An 8,043-nucleotide genomic window follows, 5' to 3' on the forward strand; every position below is an offset into this window, starting at 1 on the left:
GATAGTGGGAGGTTACCGACTAGGATACAGAGCTTTTCCTCTCGGCATCAGCATCAATCCGATTTAGGATCGTAGCAAGTGACGAGGTACCCCTTGAAAAAGGAGTTGGTGGATCTTAGTCTAGTTCATTGTAGACATTTGTCCACATCCAAAAGAGCAACTGGGACCCCTTGTAGCAGTTCCAGCTAAGGACTCAATAGATGATGGAGACCTAACTTCCTTCTCAGACTTTAAAGGTGGCCACCTGACGGTCAGGGTGGAGGCATGCAGATAGGATGGACACTTGCATTGCCCCTGTGCATACCGTTGGATGGATATACTGAGGGCTTCAGTCTCCCAGGCTGCCAGCCCAGCTCTGTTCCTGAGCACAACACAGAGCTGACAACCTCATCTGGGAGAAATTGCTTGTTTCCTGGCACAGGCCAAAAGGCAGGTCAGCACCTGTATTACTCCTGCCGTTTCCTGTCTATTCTGTAACGGCAGGTCCAAGTCGGTGCACAGATACGTTAAAAACAGAGAGTAGGCTCTGTACTATTTCTGCAGCAACGTGTGGCATAACAGGAGACTCTGAAAGGCTTTAAACCTAAAGCAGTTGGTGAGGAGCAGTGGGAGACAGCCTGCTAGGAGGTCCTTCCAGTTCTCTTGGCACTTCATTACCCCACCATTTGTCCTGATGGCAAACACAGATTCTCCTGCCCCGTTTGCTAATCTCTAAGTTTCAGAGCCCTCTGTGCATCATTCAAACTCTTGAACCTTGCCACTTGGTGTCCTCAGCCTAGGGATGATGTTGGAGAAATAAAAGCAGCTTCTGGATTCACGGATTCATTCCTGCTAGGAGTCTAGCTGTGGAAAGAAAGCACCAGTCACTGATCCAGCTAAAGAAGCAGGATTATTAGCTTGTTCTCAGGTCTGGACATTCTCCTTGTTACTCCCGTGAGGACTAACCCACAGGCATGTAACGTCCCATCCACATTTGGGATCTGCTGAAGTTGCCTGAGTTGAAATTTCCTCAGTTGATCTATATATAAGCTTCATAGCTCTAGCCTCTTCAAGGTCCTTGTCTTTACCTTAAACTCAAATTGACAGCAGCTAACACCCCTTGGGGTGGGGATCTTTTTTCCCCTTTGTGTTGACACAGTGCTCACACGCTTTTATTCTCACTTGGTGCTTTCTGAAGTCTGTGTTCAGATTTTCCTTTCTTTCAGGGGCTCCAGACCATGATTAACCCCAAGCATACGGTAACAGCCCCCACTTCAAATTCAAGGATGTCTGGTTCAAAGCAGTTTTTGGTAGAGCAAAATCATTAAAATAAAAAGTGCTAAAACAGAATGCACCTCAGATGAACACTGCTTTATGGCTCAATACGGCTTTATTATAGAAGAGTGGGAGCATAGCCATAGTTAAGGGTGAGACTTGCTTACTGTTTAATAGTCGGTTTTTCTAAGTGCTCTAAAATCTACATGCTTACTCAGACTGGCTTGAAAATTGCAGTGCCTCGTGGAGGTTTGGGATAGGGTTATTTTGGTCCAAATTTTTAAGTAATTTAAAAAAGATGTTCCCAAGATACAGCCCTCCTAAAAAAGCAGGTAATATAGTACACAGGGTTACATTGTCACCACAGTGACCAGTATGAAACCTTTGGGTTCTCCATACGTGGGCATCTCTCCCAGAAAGTGTGTCCATCTCTTACTAGACATCTCTCCCGGCTAAGTGTGTCTGTGTCTTGTCAAGATGTATCCACACTCTTTTTCTACTGGCTGGTTTCCAAGACCAGCTAACCCCATTAATCTTTGCGGTCATTAAGTCAGCCCAAACCAAAGTATGAAGAAGCTGAACAAGGTTGAATCTAATATGTATGGCTGCATTTCCCCTTGGCTCTCCACCAATTTCCCCTCTGATGTCTCTTTTGTCATGTACCCAGAACAAGCTTTCAGTTACTAATCTCTCTCCTTTCCTCCCTACACCAGGTGTGGTTGATAAACAATTTCCTTGAGTTGTCTTCTCCAGTCTTGCATAACCTCCATGTCTGGTTTCAAGGAAGGTTTCTAGTAATATGTTAGGGATGGGGATTTTGTTAGTTCCTTCCGTCTCTCTCCCTGGCTAGGAGAAAAGGAGTACTTGTGGCACCTTAGAGACTAACAAATTTATTTGAGCATAAGCTTTCATGAGCTACAGGTCACTTCATTGGATGCATGCAGTGGAAAATACAGCGGGGAGATTTTATATACACAGAGAACATGAAACAATGGGTGTTACCATACACACTGTAACAAGAATGATCAGGTAAGGTGAGCTATTACCAGCAGGAGAGCGGGGGTGTGGAGGGAAACCTTTTGTAGTGATAATCAAGGTGGGCCATTTCCAGCAGTTGACAAGAACATGTGAGGAACAGTAGGGGGTGGGGAAATAAACATGGGGAAATAGTTTTACTTTGTGTAATGACACATCCACTCCCAGTCTTTATTCAAGCCTAAGTTAATTGTATCCAGTTTGCAAATTAATTCCAATTCAGCAGTCTCTCATTGGAGTCTGTTTTTGAAATTTTTTTGTTGAAGAATTGCCACTTTTAGGTCTGAAAGCGAGTGACCAAAGAGATTGAAGTGTTCGCCGACTGGTTTTTGAATGTTATAATTCTTGACGTCTGTTTTGTGTCCATTTATTCTTTTATGTAAAGACTGTCCAGTTTGGCCAATGTACATGGCAGAGGGGCATTGCTGGCTCATGATGGTAAGTGGAGAATGAGGATCGCATGCTCCCAGTCCCAAGCAGGTTGTGCATGGGACTTCAACGCTCATTTGCTACCACCTGGAAAGAGCGGGATCTATCCCTATCCACTTGAAGTATCAAGAAGTGCAAAGCGATGTGCAGCAGGTTGTGTGGCTTGGAGATTGTGTTCTCTTGTAGAGGAAGGATAGACTTTCCACTGTTTCATTAAGCTCTTTCACAGCATCAAATTCCCAACCGTAGGGCAGGATCCTATGTGCATTCCCTCCAGAGTGGTGTGCAAGTGTTGCAGTTCTTTGCAATTCTGCCATTGTGTCTGGTTCCTCCTGGACAGTGAGGACTGTATGAGCTGCATTTACAGTGTAGGGCACTGTGCCACCCTATCCTCATTGCAAGAGACGCAGATCCCCTGCACTCATCAGTAAGTCTTCTACATTAGGCTTTCTTAAAATGTCCTGCCTTTGAAGACAGACAAGGTAGGTGAGGTAATCTCTTTTATTGGACCAACTTCTGTTGGTGGAAGGTACAAGCTTTTGAGCTTCACAGAGCTCTTCTGCAGGTCTGGGGAAGGTAATCAGAGTGGCTAAGCTAAACACAAGTTGGGACAGTTTGTTAAACATAAGGTGTTCATGCATATTGTAGGAGACCACTTAAAATGAAGCGGGCAATTCAGGGTTAGCAGGCAGTGGGGTGTGTTACAAATTGCTGTAATGAGCTGTAAAACCTGTTGAGTCCAGGGTTTTTAGTGTCTAGCAGAGTTATGAATTTAAGCTCCCAGGCTCACCTTTTGAAGGTGTTGTGCAGGTGTCCTTTGAGGATGAAGACTGGTTTACACTAGAAAGTTAGGTTGACCTAGCTACGTTGCTCATTGAGAGATGTAGTTAAGACAACTTCTGCTGGTGAAGGAGACACGTGTTCCATTCAAGCTTACACAGAGCTTTTCAACTTCTAGGCATTTCTGTCACACATCACTTATCAGAGAGTCTTCTTCCCCAGAGCCCTTGTTGCTTGGGCAATATCTGCATTTCCCCATGAAGGGAATGACACATTTATCCACTGTCTTCTTTATGTTCACTACATGCGGTTACAAGGGAATTTATTGATTGGAAAATCTGTATTAAGCAACAGGAGGCTTTGAACAAACGTGCACCCATCAGTACTGTAGTATCTCCTCACCCAGGAATAAACCCACTAGTTTTGCTCAGCATGGAACTAAATCTGTTGAGCATGGAAAGGCTGTGAAGGAGATGACAGACAAATACCGGCATTGGTTGAAAGGTTTGTGGTAAATCTACTGGCTCTGCAGGGTATGTCTTTCTGGTCATTTCCACAAAAAATATGCCATGTGTCATTCTCTGTTTTACATGGGACATGAAAAATAAACCAAAAGCTCACTTTCATAGAAGCAATGGCTTCTGGACTAATGGCAAACTATGTATATATTACACTCACAAAAGCCCTATGTCAAAAGAACAATTTTATGGTTTGCAGTCAAGGAATCCAAAGTTAGGAAATGCTGAAATTATGGTTGGTCAAGCAACCTTAATGCAGCCCCCTTGTGCATATGCGTTATGATAGTTTTTAATGACATGCACCTACCCAGTCTCTGAGCAGCCTATGACCACAGAGGGCTGCCTGGTTGACCAGTCCATCTGATTGGCCAAGGAATCAGGAAATCTGTTTTTAAGCCCTACAGCAACAACTGATCTCTGGCTGCTCAATGATTGTGCCCACCACTGTGATCGCTCTTGTGCCTCCCTTGTTCCCAGGCTTGCTCCAATCTTGCTCCTGCCCTGCCCTAGTCCCCTCCAGCCCTGCTTCCCTACTGGCTTCCTGACCCCCGCTCTGACCCTGGCTTCTGGCTCCGACCCCTTGGCTTTCGTTACTGGTTTTCTGACCTCGAGCTCTGGCTCCTGATTCCTGCTCCAACCACTAGGCTCCATGTCTTCCCTCAGCCAACTGGCTCAGAGTCCTGCCTGCACCCCAACTTCTCTCATTGACTCCCGGTCTCCTTCCATGGCTCCCAGTCCCAGTCATCTTGCCCAGCCAGTCCCAGTCTCCCAATCCAGCTCCCAGTCCCAGTCCGCCCTCCTTCCCCCCGCTCCCAGTCCCCTTTCCTAACCATCCCAGTCTCCCTCTTCCAACTCTTTGTCACAGTTTCTCTCCCACCTTTCAGTCCCAGTCTTACCAGTCTCCTCGTCCCAATCTACTCCCTTCCTTCCGCCCAGTTCAGGTTTTGTCCCCCTGCATTCAAATCAGGTAGCTTCCTCCTCCACACCAGCAGGGGGATCATTGAGAGCACAGGAGAGACAGGCCCGTTCCAGTGCCCACCCTGGCTTGGCGCGACCGGGAGCGGCAATTACAGCGAAGTCCAACTTCGCCCCCTAGCCCTGGGCTGCAGCATGCTCACTCGTTCTGTGGGGTCGGCACGTGCACAGTCTAATCAGCATTAGCAACTGTGCGAGGCTGGAGCATGCTCAGTAAGGACTGCATCTTTGGAGATTTTAGCTGGATCTGCCAAGTCTCTACTGCAAACTGCAATTTGTCAAAGGTTTATAACTTGGCCCAATTTGGGTGGATTTTCACTGGGATGGCAAAAGGCACATCCCGGACACACAGGCCAACTTCCTGCCAAATTTGAAGTCCCTCTTCCAAGGCCTCGGGGTGCTAAAGTATTTCAAAGTAAAGGTTTTAAGATTTTTTTTAACATGGGCAAAACAAGGTCTATTTCCCTAACGTCATTCTCAGAAGTGTGTGAACCACTCTGGCCAAAAAGCTCCAAAAAAATTCAGCTTGAGGCTGACATCTGGCATAGTAAATTTCAGCCCAAGTGGTTAACGTTTTGCAAAGTTATCAATAACTGGAAACAGGGTCTTATAATGGGAAGTATCAGACAACCGTTATAATAGGCAGTACTGGCATACCACTTACAATAAGAATTCCACATGGAACTGCCCTCTTTCAAAATGGCTGCCATCTCCCATTGTTCTCAATGGGAATTAGTTCATAGCTTGCCCACAGTTAGGTGGCCATGTTGAGAAGGGTGTCTCTCTCCCACTCTCCTGAATGGGAATGAGGCTCCCAGAGTGTCTTTAATACACATGACTGCTGCAGTGACAGAGTGAGGGGGGAATAAGGAGAAGAAAAAAAACCTGATGTGTCTTTAAAAATCGGTTTAATCTAATTTGGGACTACCAATATTAAAATGCCTTTATTGTAATTGCATGATGACACTCCAGGGGAGCGTTAAGGTTGTTTGGGTACATTATCTATATCTATGTAGCGTTGGAACTCAACATGGGTGAATATCTTTTTAGCCTTAACTCTGAATTTCCTGGGTTTATAATGCTCCGTTTGGGGATATCTGCAACATCCCTGCAATAGTTTACCCGAAATTACTACATGTATTCACCCTTAAGTGCATCTTACATAGGCGCCGACTTTCTAATGTGCCAGGGGGTGCTCCCCCGTCTCCGCCCCCTGCCCCCGCTATACCACTTCCCCCAAGGCCCCACCCCCAGCCTGCCTCTTCCTGCCCCTCCTCTTACTGCTCCGCTCCTGCCCCGCCTCTCCCTGCCCTGTTCTGCCCCCTCCCCTGAGCGCACCCTGCCTGTGCTCCTCCCCCCTCAGAACAGCTGCACGCCACAGAACAGCTGATCCGTGGTGGCTGGGAGGCACTGGGAGGGAGGGGGAGGTGCAGGTGGGGGGCTGCTGGTGGTGCTCAGCACCCTTTTTTTTCCCCAATGGGTGCTCCAGCCCTGGAGCACCCACAGAGTCAGCACCTCTGGCATCTTAACATAAATAAGGTCTGGGGATAGACACCTAGAGCTGCATTTTCAAAAGGGAGCAGCAGAGAAGGACTAGTCAAAGATGACCCCAGGTTACAGGCCTGGGTGATAAGGAGGAGGATGGTGGAATCTCCTTCCTATTACCAGCAGGAGAGTGGGTTTGTGTGTGTGTGTGGGGGGGGGGGTGAGAAAACCTGGATTTGTGCTGGAAATGGCCCAACTTGATTATCATACACATTGTAAGGAGAGTGATCACTTTAGATAAGCTATTACCAGCAGGAGAGTGGGGTGGGAGGAGGTATTTTTTCATGCTTTGTGTGTATATAAAAAGATCTTCTATACTTTCCACAGTATGCATCCGATGAAGTGAGCTTTAGCTCACGAAAGCTTATGCTCAAATAAATTGGTTAGTCTCTAAGCTGCCACAAGTACTTCTTTTCTTTTTTCTCCTTCCTTAGAGGTTTTTAAGGTCAGGCTTGACAAAGCCTTGGCTGGGATGATTTAGTTGGGGATTGGTCCTGCTTGGAGCAGGGGGTTGGACCAGATGACCTCCTGAGGTCCCTTCCAACCCTGAGATTCTATGATTCTATGATCAGCGACAGCTGTTATCATGCAATACCATGTAGGGTGATGGCTCTCACTGCTCCAGAAAGCTCCCATTGTGTTTCCAATTTATCATTGCCTAGAGCCACTTTCAGGAAAACTCTTGCCATTAATTCATTTTGTGTAGGCATCGGAAGTGCTGAGTCTGCTCCATCAACTCCCACTTGGAAGTTTGCTGCCCAACACTGTCTTTGTCTCTTTTTTTGGGGAGGGCGGGGGGGAGGTATTCATAGATTCTAAGGCCAGAAGGGACCACTCTGATTATTCAGTCTGACACCCCGTATAACACAGGCCATGAGACTTAGCTGAATTAATTCCTGTTTGAGCTACAGCAGATCTTTTAGGAAACATCCAGTCTCGATTTAAAGATTGCCAGTGATGGAGAATCCACCATGACCCTTGGTAAGTTATTCCAATAGTTAGTTACTCTCAGTATTAAGAATTTGCGCCTTATTTCCAGTCTGAATTTGTCTAGCTTTATTCCAGATCTTGTCAGACCTTTGTCTGCTAGACTTAAGGGCCCATATCAAATTTATGTTCCTCGTGTAGGTACTTATAAACTGTGATCAAGACACCCCGTAACCGCTGCTTTGTTAAGATAAATAGATCGAGCTCCTTGAGTCTATCACTATAAGGCAGGGTCTCTAATCCTTTAATCATTCTCATGACTCTTCTCTGAACCTTCTCCAATTATTGAAGTGTGAACACCAGAACTGGACACAGTATCCCAGCAGCAGTCACACCAGTGCCAAACACAGTAGCAGTCCTTCATGTGCCCTGCAGAGTCCTTTGGGTTGGTTTTGGGATTATTTATATTACAGAAATAAGCCCAGGTACACCCACTCTCCCCAATTTTTGAGGAAGTTCACATCCAAAACTCAACTCTGCAGCCATATCTCTATCAATATTGAAACCAGACTCCTACATC

Source organism: Chelonia mydas, chromosome 5 (assembly GCF_015237465.2).
Source record: "Chelonia mydas isolate rCheMyd1 chromosome 5, rCheMyd1.pri.v2, whole genome shotgun sequence".
Lineage (NCBI taxonomy): Eukaryota > Metazoa > Chordata > Testudines > Cheloniidae > Chelonia > Chelonia mydas.